The 12,034-nt window shown below is 41.2% G+C and overlaps 1 long non-coding RNA gene across 1 annotated transcript in view; it reads right to left on the bottom strand.

The window, feature by feature from the left end:
- Positions 1–12,034, bottom strand: part of LOC309508652 — a 179,230-nt gene that overhangs the window by 101,060 nt on the left and 66,136 nt on the right. The gene's annotated exons all lie outside the window — the stretch shown is intronic.

Below are 12,034 nucleotides of genomic sequence, written 5' to 3'. Positions count from 1 at the left end.
CACTGCACTCCAGTGGTTGTAGCCGTCTAGTATAAGTGTGCTTCTCTGTCCTTAGATAGTAATGAAAGGTGAAAGCCCCTCCAATGATGAAGTCTCCATCCTTGAAGAGAGCAGGGGGCTGAGGGTCACCTTCTAGGATGCATGTGCCTAAATTAACCCCACACACAGCAGGAACAAGTCTGGTAACACACACCACTGTCAATAAAATTTCAACATGCATTTCTCCTGCTAGACAAGCAGCCACTCCAAATGTGAGGTCAACATTAATCCTTGTTTTATATATCCACCAACCACTGGGGGGGGGGGGGGGGGGGGGGGGGGTATGTTACATAGGATGAACATAGAATGATGTTTGAGAGAAATGGTGAGTGACACAATATATTCCTCCCATGTGAAAGATTTGTATTTAAAAATTTTGTCTTTTAATAGTCATGTGGCTGGTTTCACAGACAAGTCTTAAGGCTAGTCCCAGTCTAAAATGCATATCTGAGCTGTTTTAACTGAAAGAAACTTGCTCTGACAATATGTCAGTGCCATTGTTTTGTCTCAAGATTCACGCCATAAATGTGTTTTTTTTTTCTTTTTCTATGGCACATTTATAAAAGCTACTTAAATGTCATAATTGAACTAAGGCCTCAGCCTGGCTTAATCTAATCCTTGTCTATGAAACCAGGCCTTAAATCTTTAATCATTTTTAAGCTCAAAAACATACTGAATGAAGTACACAGTTGTATGCATTACCTTATACATTAGCATGTGTAATTATAAAACTGTATCAATGCATATTTATTTGAAAACGTTTTTTGTTTTAAACTGTTTTTGCAACAATTGTATAACATACCATACATATTTCTGCATATATCACATCCATGTAACGACTGCGAGTATGAACCAAACACCGACTAATCTTCTTCCAGAAGATTAATTCAAACTCTCTGCTTCTCGCGAATGAAGGGGGAAGATTTGTTCAGAACGTCTCATGATCATCATCAATCTTGCCATCGGATCCGGCATCACCTGTCTGACTATTTAGAAGAGCCCCCAGCACTAACGAAATAACTGGTCAATGCTAGCTTTGTTGCCAAATACTGATTGGTTAAGAGAAAGACAGAGACCAAGGTCTCACACAAGAATCCTCACATTCCAGATCAATAATTATCGAAAAAAAGTTGAACTTTGGCATTTGGATGGCTGTAACAGGGTCATTTAGAAAAGGGGGCGTGGCAAAATACACTCAAAAGCCTATAAATCCCAAAGGAAAACTCAGAACTTCACAAAAATTGATGAGCATATGTGTCAGAACATGGTGAGGAAGCATGCAGAGTTTCATGGAGATCGGACCATAGGTGGCGCTATAACTGGCAAAAAGCCTTCATTCTTATTAGGGGTTCAAGCATGAAATGCTGAAACCCTATTGTAATTGTAAGGATTTGTAAAACGCATCGTGCAGGACAAACCGTAAGGCCTAGAGACTTGAAACCTGGCCAGATGGTAGGCCTCAATTTGGGGACAACCTATCAGAGTATGACACCGATTGGCCCATAGGTGGCGCTACAGCAACCAAAAGTTCAAAATTGCTCATAACTCTTAGACCGTTTGTCCCAGGATCAAGTGTCTTATATCGTTGGAATCCTTGGCTCAAGGCGGAAAAAATGGCTATCTCCGATTTGGATGTAGGCAGGGAAAATTTTCTGCTATGTCGAATTTTGTCCAAAACCTACTTTTGCGAACTAGTCCCTGGTTTTTCGCCCGATCGGAACCAAACCAGTCTAGGACAATTCTCTGGACTCTCTAGATCAATAATTATCGAAAAAAAGTTGAACTTTGGCATTTGGGTGGCTGTAACAGGGTCATTTAGAAAAGGGGGCGTGGCAAAATACACTCAAAAGCCTATAAATCCCAAAGGAAAACTCAGAACTTCACAAAAATTGATGAGCATATGTGTCAGAACATGGTGAGGATGTTCGGCGCCAATTTCGAGTAAATTGCATTTTTTTGGAAAACCTATTTTTGCAAACTTCTCCTAGGTTTTTGGCCCGATCGGAACCAAACCACTGCAAGAATATTCTCTGGAGTCTGTCAATCAATAATCATCCCAAAAATTCTAAATTTCAATTAACGGTCGATAAGGGGAACCAAAATATTTGATGGCACCAGGTCCACTTTTACTAAAACGGTTAGAAATTGTGAACGGAAAGAGATTTTTTTGCTAAACTTGGGATACATCTTCCTGAGCTCAATCTGAGATCACTTGAAAAAAATCGCAACAATTGGCCACTTGGTGGCACTATAAAAACGGTTATAACTTGTGAACAGAAAGAGATGTTTTAGCAAAACTTGGGACACATGTTCATGAGCTCATTCTGAGGTCACGTGGAAAAAAAATCACGGCAATTGGCCACTTGGTGGCGCTATAAAATGGTTATAACTTGTGAGCGGAAAGAGATATTTTCGCTAAACTTGGGACACATGTTCATAAGCTCAATCTGAGTTGACATGAAAAAAATCGTGACAATTGGCCACTTGGTGGCGCTAAAACAGTGAAAAAAATCATGAAAATAGCTATAAGCGCACCCAACCGTTAGTCTACTGAAAATTGGCACGCAGTGTCTTTGTCCAGGGTGCCATGATAGTCTATGAGAACATTGGTGTATCTAAAAAAACTCAGTATACGTCATTGGTACAATTCCTTGAAGGAGCCTTAGAAGTTTCAAGCTGTGTTTTTTTCACAGGAGTGACCTCCTAAGACTCCTGAATCCTTGCCGAGTCCAACAATACCAAACATGCCAGGTTTCGCCTTATGGTTTTTGTAAGTGTCATTTAGAGCTTTAAAAAATTGTGGTTATCTTCAAAGCCGTTAGTCCGATCGAGACAACAACAAAAAAACAAAGGAAATTTGAAAACATAGGTAAATAGCTAAAAAATAACGGCAAAATGTTAAAATTATGATAGGAACTGACAAAAATGTTTTTTTAAATCCAATCAATTTCACCCATGAATCATTTTGATGCTCTCACGAAACGAACAATGATGGATTGTGATGAAATTTGTTTTGAATTGGGACTGGCAAATCCCCGTCCATACTGTCAATGACCGTTCGCAAAGACCCGCCCACTGTAGTTACTGTTGCTATGTCTGACAAGCGACGCCACTCTCACACCACACCAAGTTCTCACGCAGTGAAAAATACATTGCGGATCAGAGAAAAGACTGCGCGCTGACAGACAAGTACTTTTGATATGAAACAAAGTCTCACCTTTCAAATGTAGTCATTTTTTAGAGACATTTAAACAATAAATACCGTTTTGTGACTCTTTAATGTGTCTGACAGATCGCTGTAGACTCGAGGCTCAGTTAAAGCTGCTCGTGAACCAATCATCTCTTCCTTCTAGTTAATTTATAGCATTAAAATAAACATGAATGAACATAACGTCGCTGTCGGGCGGAAACCTCGTATGTCCAAATTTGGTCAATTTCATATTTTTTCACAAATCGATGCTATTGGTCAGTCCCCACGTGGTTCTGTTATTTTTACAAATTATTAACCAATCTAAAGTGTTGAAAATAGCTTGAGAGCAAATCTCGTAACTCCATTGGACACTTCAACTGTCTGAGAATCCTCGTAACTCCACCTCTTCTTCACTCCGGGGCGGGAGCCTCGCGGCATTTTGTCTCCTCAGGATTGAAACTCGCAACGATTAAGAAACCCTCGTCGAGCAACACGTAAAGCAAGCCTTAACTCAGATTTTTTCTGTGTTAAACTATGATATCAGTTATTGATGTATTTTAAATGTCTACGTATTACTAGGCTTATTATTAGGCTTATTATACTTGTGCATTGAAGTTTTAAAATGTATCTAATATAATACTTGAATTGAATTAAATGTTTTGGATACCAGCTTTAAATTATTGTTTTTATTATTATTTTACTGACTCGAAGTTGGCACTGTGCATATTAAATACCCCAAGTAGCAGGTTTTATTTATGGGAGAAAAAGGGTCTGTCTACTGGCGCCAGTAAGTTAAGCCTATTTTTGCATAACTGTCTGTTTTTTAGACAATAACGAGTGAAAATAGTTAGGTTAAATACATTTGAGTAGGCTTGTTTTGTTACAAATCGATAGCTGTAATGCTTCGGTGCAGAAGAAAGCCCGTGAGCCACGGAGGTAAGTTTGCGTGCAGATTAGGCAAATTTACACCTATTAGACAATGTTAGTCAGCTCATCATTTTTTGTTCTGCTTCACTTATAGCTCTTAAACCTTTAAAATGGAGTTTAGGAAGATGTATGTAACCACAATCATTAGATTTGAATAGCTCTTAAAGCCTTATCTCTTATCAAAAGGCTGAACGCGACCGCAGACTTTTATGAACACTGCTGGCAGCAGCGCCGTCTGTGTCTGTTCCATTCTAATCAATGACAGCGTAACCTCGTATCTCCCCGCTCCCAAGTCATAAATCTCGTATCTCCGATTAAACATGATTTTAGGGAAATGTTGTGTTAATGTTGGTATACAACAGTATATGATAGCAATATAAGGTATAATACCAACTTTAACGATACAATATTTAATAACTCAAAAAATATGCAGTTCTCTTACGAGAGGTCTCTCGTACTGCGTAAGATATCTTACGCTAGGGGAAAATCCTTTTCCGCGAGATATTGAAGCCAAAAATTATCCTTAATTTTGTAATAATGCAAAACGCGTTGCAGCAGCAATGCAGACATAGGCGAGACAGCTCGCGCGCCTATTGGCTGCTCTGCGGCAACTGCAGCAGCCTATCGAGCGAGGCCTGGCGTGACGTCAGACCCAATCAGGGCACTTCGCGCCCGCTGCGTCACGTCCCGCCGAAATGGGCGTGGTCTAGGCCTATAAATATCGCTCGCAGGCAGCTATTATCTGATTTTTCATCCTTCAAGCGAAGCACACGCATCGCTGGAGCTGGATTAGAAGCCGCGCCGTCGAGAGAGAGCACCTTCAGCGGGACGAGTCACTGAAGTCGCTGGCCGCGCCGCCTTCCTGCCTTCCTGCTGCGCTTTCTGGCGCTTATATCCTTCTCTTTTATTACTCTGTATTTGTGTGTGTGTTTATATGTATGTGCGAGTGTTTATAGGTGTATATGCATGGAAGTTTATATGTATGTAAGAGTGTTTATAGGTGTATATGCATGGAAGTTTATATGAATGTGCGAGTGTTTATAGGTGTATATGCATGGAAGTTTATATGTATGTGCGAGTGTTTATAGGTGTATATGCATGGAAGTTTATATGTATATGCGAGTATTTATAGGTGTATGCGTGCGTCAAGTTTATATGTATATGCAAGTTATTCACAAGTGTATATGCATTCATTACTAACATAATATGTATTGGTATGGATTTCATATTAGTGTGCACGTGTATTTCATATATGTATTTTGAACATCCAATAGTATACATGTATATGCGAGTAATTTATAGGTGTATATGCACGCGTGTTATGTATGTATTGATAAGCGAAGTTTGATTTAAATCCTACGTGGCGCCTCATAGTCACACACACACACGCACGCACGCACGCACGCACGCACGCACGCACGCACGCACGCACGCACGCACACACACACACACACACACACACACACACACACACACACACACACAGAGAGAGAAACACACACAGAAACACACACACAAAAACACACACAGAAACACACATAACACACACACAAAAACACACACACAAACACACTGCACACAGGTCAAATAGACCTATATTCAGTCTGTCCAATGGTTGATACAACACACACAAACACACACACACACACACACACACACACACACACACACACACACACACACACACACACACACACACACACACACACACACACAGAAACACACACACACACACACACACAAACCCATACAAAAATGTAATATATGGCCATATATGTACTTATATTTTAAATAGCATGACATATATCTATACATATATTTGACTTATCTGAGAACACAATATATGCCTGCAACATATATCTATACATATATTTGACTTATCTGAGAACACAATATATGCCTGCAACATATCTATACACATATATTTGACTTATCTGAGAACACAATATATGACTGCAACATATATCTATACATATATTTGACTTATCTGAGAACACAATATATGCCTGCAACATATATGAACATTTATGTGTCCAAACATGTGAAGAAAATATTTGAGTTCATCCATATATGATACCATATATCTGCATATATTACAGTATAGTATTGGTTTCTCACATATATGGACAACATTAATTATAAATATGTGACATACATATTTGTTTTCCACATATTTAATAAATGTATGTAAACATACACTGTAACCCTTTACTGTAAATGTACAACGAATTTCTTACAGAATTGTACTGTATTTCCATAATACAGTATTAAGCTGTATCTTTTACAGAACAGCTGTAAATATACAGCACATTTCTGTTTTCGTCCTGATAAATTCGTTATATAGGATCATACCATCATACTGACTGAAAAGGCATTGCATTGTGGGATTGATTTCTTTCGCGCTCAATTCAGTTCAAATGTGACGCGTCATGCGAGCAGACAGTAACGTTAGGCACAACAGGCAAACTTGTTTTGTCAGCGGGATTCAACTGAACAAATAATCATTCCTGTTATCAAGAAGATAAACAATGTCTGTGAATCTGTGAGCAATTTTAAAGCTTTTTTGAGGTTCGGTTCGGTTCGGTTCAGTTCGTGTTTCAAACATTAGTTGCCTGTGACGCAGCAGAAAATGGACGACGTTAAAGGTAGCAGCTACCTGAGGACGGATGGAAGAATTTGTCATTGAATAATCTAATCTGCGCGTGACGATAAGTGGGATTTAGAGTTTGAGAAGATGGAGAATTGTTCAACTGAGTGATACGGTAAGCCAATATATAAGTTATTATTATTTTTTATTTTTTTGCGTTCGCATTTCTACATTGTTTTCACGTAACGTTATTTGGTTTGATTTTGCGAACGCGGTTTACTACCGTGGCCGCGCAAGCAATTCACTGACTCTGTTCCACCTGTTTACCAAGTAACGTTAACTTCGACATTTCATATAATAGGCAACCTTTACCATGCTATTTGCATGACGTGCATTTGATATATATATTTTTTTTCGTTTTAGGCTTTGTAATCTGATGGCCATTGTTAATGTAAGTGCTTTTAAGTAGTGTTACAGTTATAGTCTATGTGGTAAAAAAAAATGCTGTCAAATTCTGTCAGGTCTGTGATTGTGCTTTTGAATCGTTGTCAGAATTTTGCTAGCACATGAAAATCCATGTTCCTAATGCTGTTTTCAAATGTAGTGGGCCTATTCCTGATTGCCATCCCATAAAGGCATAGAACCAGTTTATTTGTAGTGCATTGCCAATAGTTTTATATAATTAGTTTATTAATTAAATTAATAAAAAGACAAAAAGACCTTGAGATATATGTTTGGTAATTGTACCTGAATGAATTTAAAATTAATTTGCTATATTTCAGGTCAATATATTTGTTTTCCTTAAAATTTTAATAACACTAACTTTATTCTCATCTGAATTATAAATAATTTATTTCTGTATAAAATAATACTACCATTAAAAACAAATTTGATTTTCTTTTAATCAATGTAGAATGTGTAACTTACTGTGTTGGGTGACAGTTGTAGGTTACAGTTTGACAAGAGTTTACAGTTTGACAAAAGCACAATGTTGTGTTTTATTACGAGTGTACACAAATATAAGTAAACACTTTGCAGTTTGAATGATGTCCAATGAACAAAATGAGTATGTTTTTATGTTTCCACTATTCGATCGCGTCCGCGCCTCTCTGAACACACACACACACACACACACACACACACACGCGCACGCACACACACAACATTTTCCAGCATTGCAAACTTGACATCGCAGCCTGTCCATTATAGCCTGTCTATGATTATAGCCATAGATATTATGTCTATGATTATAGCCCATAAGTTATAGCCACGGAGCTTCAGAGCTAAGGCGGAGCTACAGATTAGGTGTCCCTAAAGAACCCGCATATCTAACAGTAGTTCCGCATTACATTAATTAATTTGCACGCGAGTTTTATTTATTTTTATACCGTGTATTCTCCGTGTGTATCCATGCACCGAACCGTGACGCCTGTACCGTCTCGGTTCAATACGAATACATGTACCGTTCCACCCCTAATTCATGGTAGCCTACTCGCGGACATCAATGTCATCAATTGCGTCATCAAGGGGCCCGCCTTGATAATCCTACTTGGCTCGTTACGCCACTGAATATAATTGTCTAAACTCCTTATCAAAATTACATATTTACAACAAATCTGACACATATATATGGGCACACTTTGAGTACTACTAATAAAAGTGGTGTTGATCAGGCAAGACTATAAGAAGACTCAGGCAAAAAGGTGCTATAACTGTAAAAACGCTTTAAAACCATATATTTCCTATGGTAAACTGCCTGTATTGACTGTAAATTTACTTTTTCATCTATGATGGCAGTTGTTAAATGCTTGCTAAATAAAACTGAATGTCTTTTGATGCTTGTGTGCTTAACCCCCTGAGGTCGACGGTATCGCCGGCGATACCAGCTCGCTTTTTTTTTATTAGTGTAAAAGAAACTCATAAATACTCTGTTGACTTTGATTTTCCATAGGAGTTTCATACATCAATCGATTCTGTTAAATGTGTATTATTTTTGTGTATACTCACAATAAAAACAAAGTGTTGTGCTTTTTGCCAAATAAAGAAAAATAAACACGAAGCGAGTTCTGCCTTCTCTCTGCCAGTGAAGTCCATTCTGAAACGCGTCCGAAAATGAACAATAACTCAGCGAATACTTAGTCAAACAGGCATACAGACACACAGGCATGAAGCTTGAATTCTCTTCTTTTAAATGAAGTAATTTATATAAAAAACAAATATTCTCATCTTGTGAAATCTGTATTAAAAGAGAGCGATTCCAGTCGACCTCATTACAGCTAATTCAGATGTAATGTGACTCCGCCCACGGAGAGCGCGCGCTATTCAAACGCAAATGGCTGAGGCAATCCTGTGAACGCCCCCATCAGCTCGAGAAAACACACAAGTTTATTTAGATCATTACTTGTTTACACCGTCTTGCAGCGCTGTGAGGAATAATACTAATGGAAAATGTCCCTCAGAAGTGCGGGTATATCGAGGAGCGAGCTGAGGAATACTAGTACGTTTTTTCCTTCTCACGTGAATTTCTTCACGTGGGTTTCTGTTTATGAATGAATAAACGGCAGAGATGTGCTCTGTTTACCACAGCTGGCAAAGACAGTTTAAATTTAAATTGCGTGTGTGAATGAATGATGATGTTTTAGCAAACTGTATTGCTATACTGAGATGAGTAAAAATCGACTGAATGTTGAAATAAAATGTAGGCTATTTGTATAAGCAACATATTAAACTGCAAATTAACAATATGCCCTAATATTTCATGAAAACAACGTTACAGTCAGACGAAATATGAAAGACAACATTTTGTTGACTAGATTTGGGTACAGTTTTTACTGTAGAATACTGCCACATCAAATAAGCTTTTGTTTAGCAATTTCTATATATAAAATACTATTTTTGTCAAAAATAAAGTCATCAACTAAGATGTTAGCTGTTCCAATGTTGGCTATATTCAAACTAATGAATACATAGATACAATGTAGGCCTATAACCTCCTCAGACCCGAGCTTTGGTTTGACGTGCATTTTAGATTTCTTCTAGCTTTTTGGGGTTAGGAGGGACCAATACATATAATAACCAGATATTATCTTTGAACATGAAGCACTTTTTGAAAAAAATGATGTCCGTTATGTGGACACCGGGTCTGAATTCACAGAAAACAATCAAGACACCATTGTGTAACAAAATGCAAATCTCTTTTATTTACAGCCTGTGCCTGAACATTTTTCGTTGTTACTCTTGTATAACTTCTGAACATACATATATACATCTTCCGCTTATCCGGGGCCGGGTCGCGGGAGCAGAAGAAGAAAGAAGAAATGCCCAGACTTCCCTCACTCTAGACACTTCCTCCAGCTCTTCCGGGGGGACACCGAGGTGTTCCCAGGCCAGCTGGAAGACATAGTGCCTTCCGGTGGGACGCGCCCGGAACACCTTCCCGGGAAGGCGTCCAGGAGGCATCCGGAACAGATGCCCGAGCCACCTCAGCTGAGCTCCTACCGAGTGACCGAGCTTCTCACCCTATCTCTAAGGGATCGCCCAGCCACCCTGGGGAGAAAGCTCATTTCGGCCACCTGTATCGGGGATCTTGTCCTTTCGGTCATGACCCACAGCACAGGACCCACAGCTCAGCCCAGGTGAGTTGGATCCGAAAATTTTGCCGGGGCCCCACCCTGGAGCCAGGCCCGGGGTTGGGGCTCGTATGAGAGTGGCCGGGCCTCCCCCCATGGGGTCCGGCCGGGCTCAGCCCGAGGAAGCGACCTGGGGCCGCCCTCCCATGGGCTTACCACCCGTAGGAGGGACTGTAAGGGACCGGTGCTTAGAGGATCGGGCAGCAGTCGAAGGCAGGGGCCTCGACGACCCGATCCCTGGACACGGAAACTAGCTCTAGGGACGTGAAATGTCACCTCACTGGCGGGGAAGGAGCCTGAGATTGTGCGTGAGGTTGAGTGGTACCGACTAGAGATGGTCGGGATCACCTCCAAGCACAGCTTGGGCTCTGGAACCACACTCCTGGAGAGAGGATGGACTCTCTCAGGCGGCGGGCTGGTGTGGGTTTGCTTATAGCCCCCCAGGTCAGCCGCCATGTGTTGGAATTCACCCCAGTGAACAAGAGGGTCGCTTCCCTGCGCCTTCGGGTCGGGGATTGGTCTCTCACTGTTGTGTGCGCCTATGGGCCAAACGGCAGTGTAGAGTACCCGGCCTTCTTGGGGTCTCTGGGAGGGGTGCTGGAAAGTGCTCCGACTGGGGACTCCGTTGTTCTACTGGGGGACTTCAACGCCCACGTGGGCAGCGACAGTGACACCTGGAGGGGCGTGATTGGGAGGAACAGCCCCCCTGATCTGAACCCGAGCGGTGTTCTGTTATTGGACTTCTGTGCCAGTTACAGCTTGTCCATAACAAACACCATGTTCAAGCATAAGGGTGCCCATCAGTGCACATGGCACCAGGACGCCCTAGGCCGGAGGTCGATGATCGACTTTGTGGTCGTTTCATCTGGCCGTATGTCTTGGACACTCAAGTGAAGAGAGGGGCGGAGCTGTCAACCGATCACCACTTCTGAACATTGATATGGAAAAACAAAATGTATATCCAAATAAAAAACAGATCCAAAAAACATGAAAATTTGCTTTCTTTTTTGTAACACTCCAAAACTTCAACTTCTCCAAACTAGTAATGTTCTTTTTATTTGTGTGTGTGCGTGTGTGTGTGTACGGTGCGATCGCGAGTGAGCAAGAGAGTGTGTGCGAGAGAGTGAGCGTGTGTGTGTGCGCGCGATCGCGAGTGAGCAAGAGTGTGTGTGTGTGTGTGTGTGCGCGATCGCGAGTGAGCAAGAGAGAGTGTGTGTGTGTGTGTGTGTGTGCGCGCGATCGCGAGTGAGCGTGTGTGTGTGTGTGTGTGTGTGTGTGTGTGTGTGTGCACGCGATCGCGAGTGAGCAAGAGTATGGCGGCAAATCAATGCCAATAATAAACGAGCGCACAACTGATGCGGGCGCGCGCGGTAAATGACATACGCGAGAGGATAACAGATCTACACGCGAAGAAACGGGAACTCGCGAGCTCATTCAAACCCTGCGCGCGCGCATGACATCATCTCTGCACGCAATACAAGCCCTCGCGTGCGCTCATGATCATTCCCCACGCGCTCGCGCTTGATCTGCTCTCGCCTGCTGCTTTTGCTCGCTCGAACACTTTTATTTTTGGCAGTCGAGGGGCGGGACTTACTGTTTTAATAACCTCAAATGTCATTGGTTACTTTTCCCCTTTTCCAGAAGTCAGTTGCGATTGGACGC

This window comes from Leuciscus leuciscus, assembly GCF_965113295.1.
Source record: "Leuciscus leuciscus genome assembly, chromosome: 10".
Lineage (NCBI taxonomy): Eukaryota > Metazoa > Chordata > Actinopteri > Cypriniformes > Leuciscidae > Leuciscus > Leuciscus leuciscus.
This window is presented reverse-complemented; position numbering and strand designations above follow the sequence as displayed.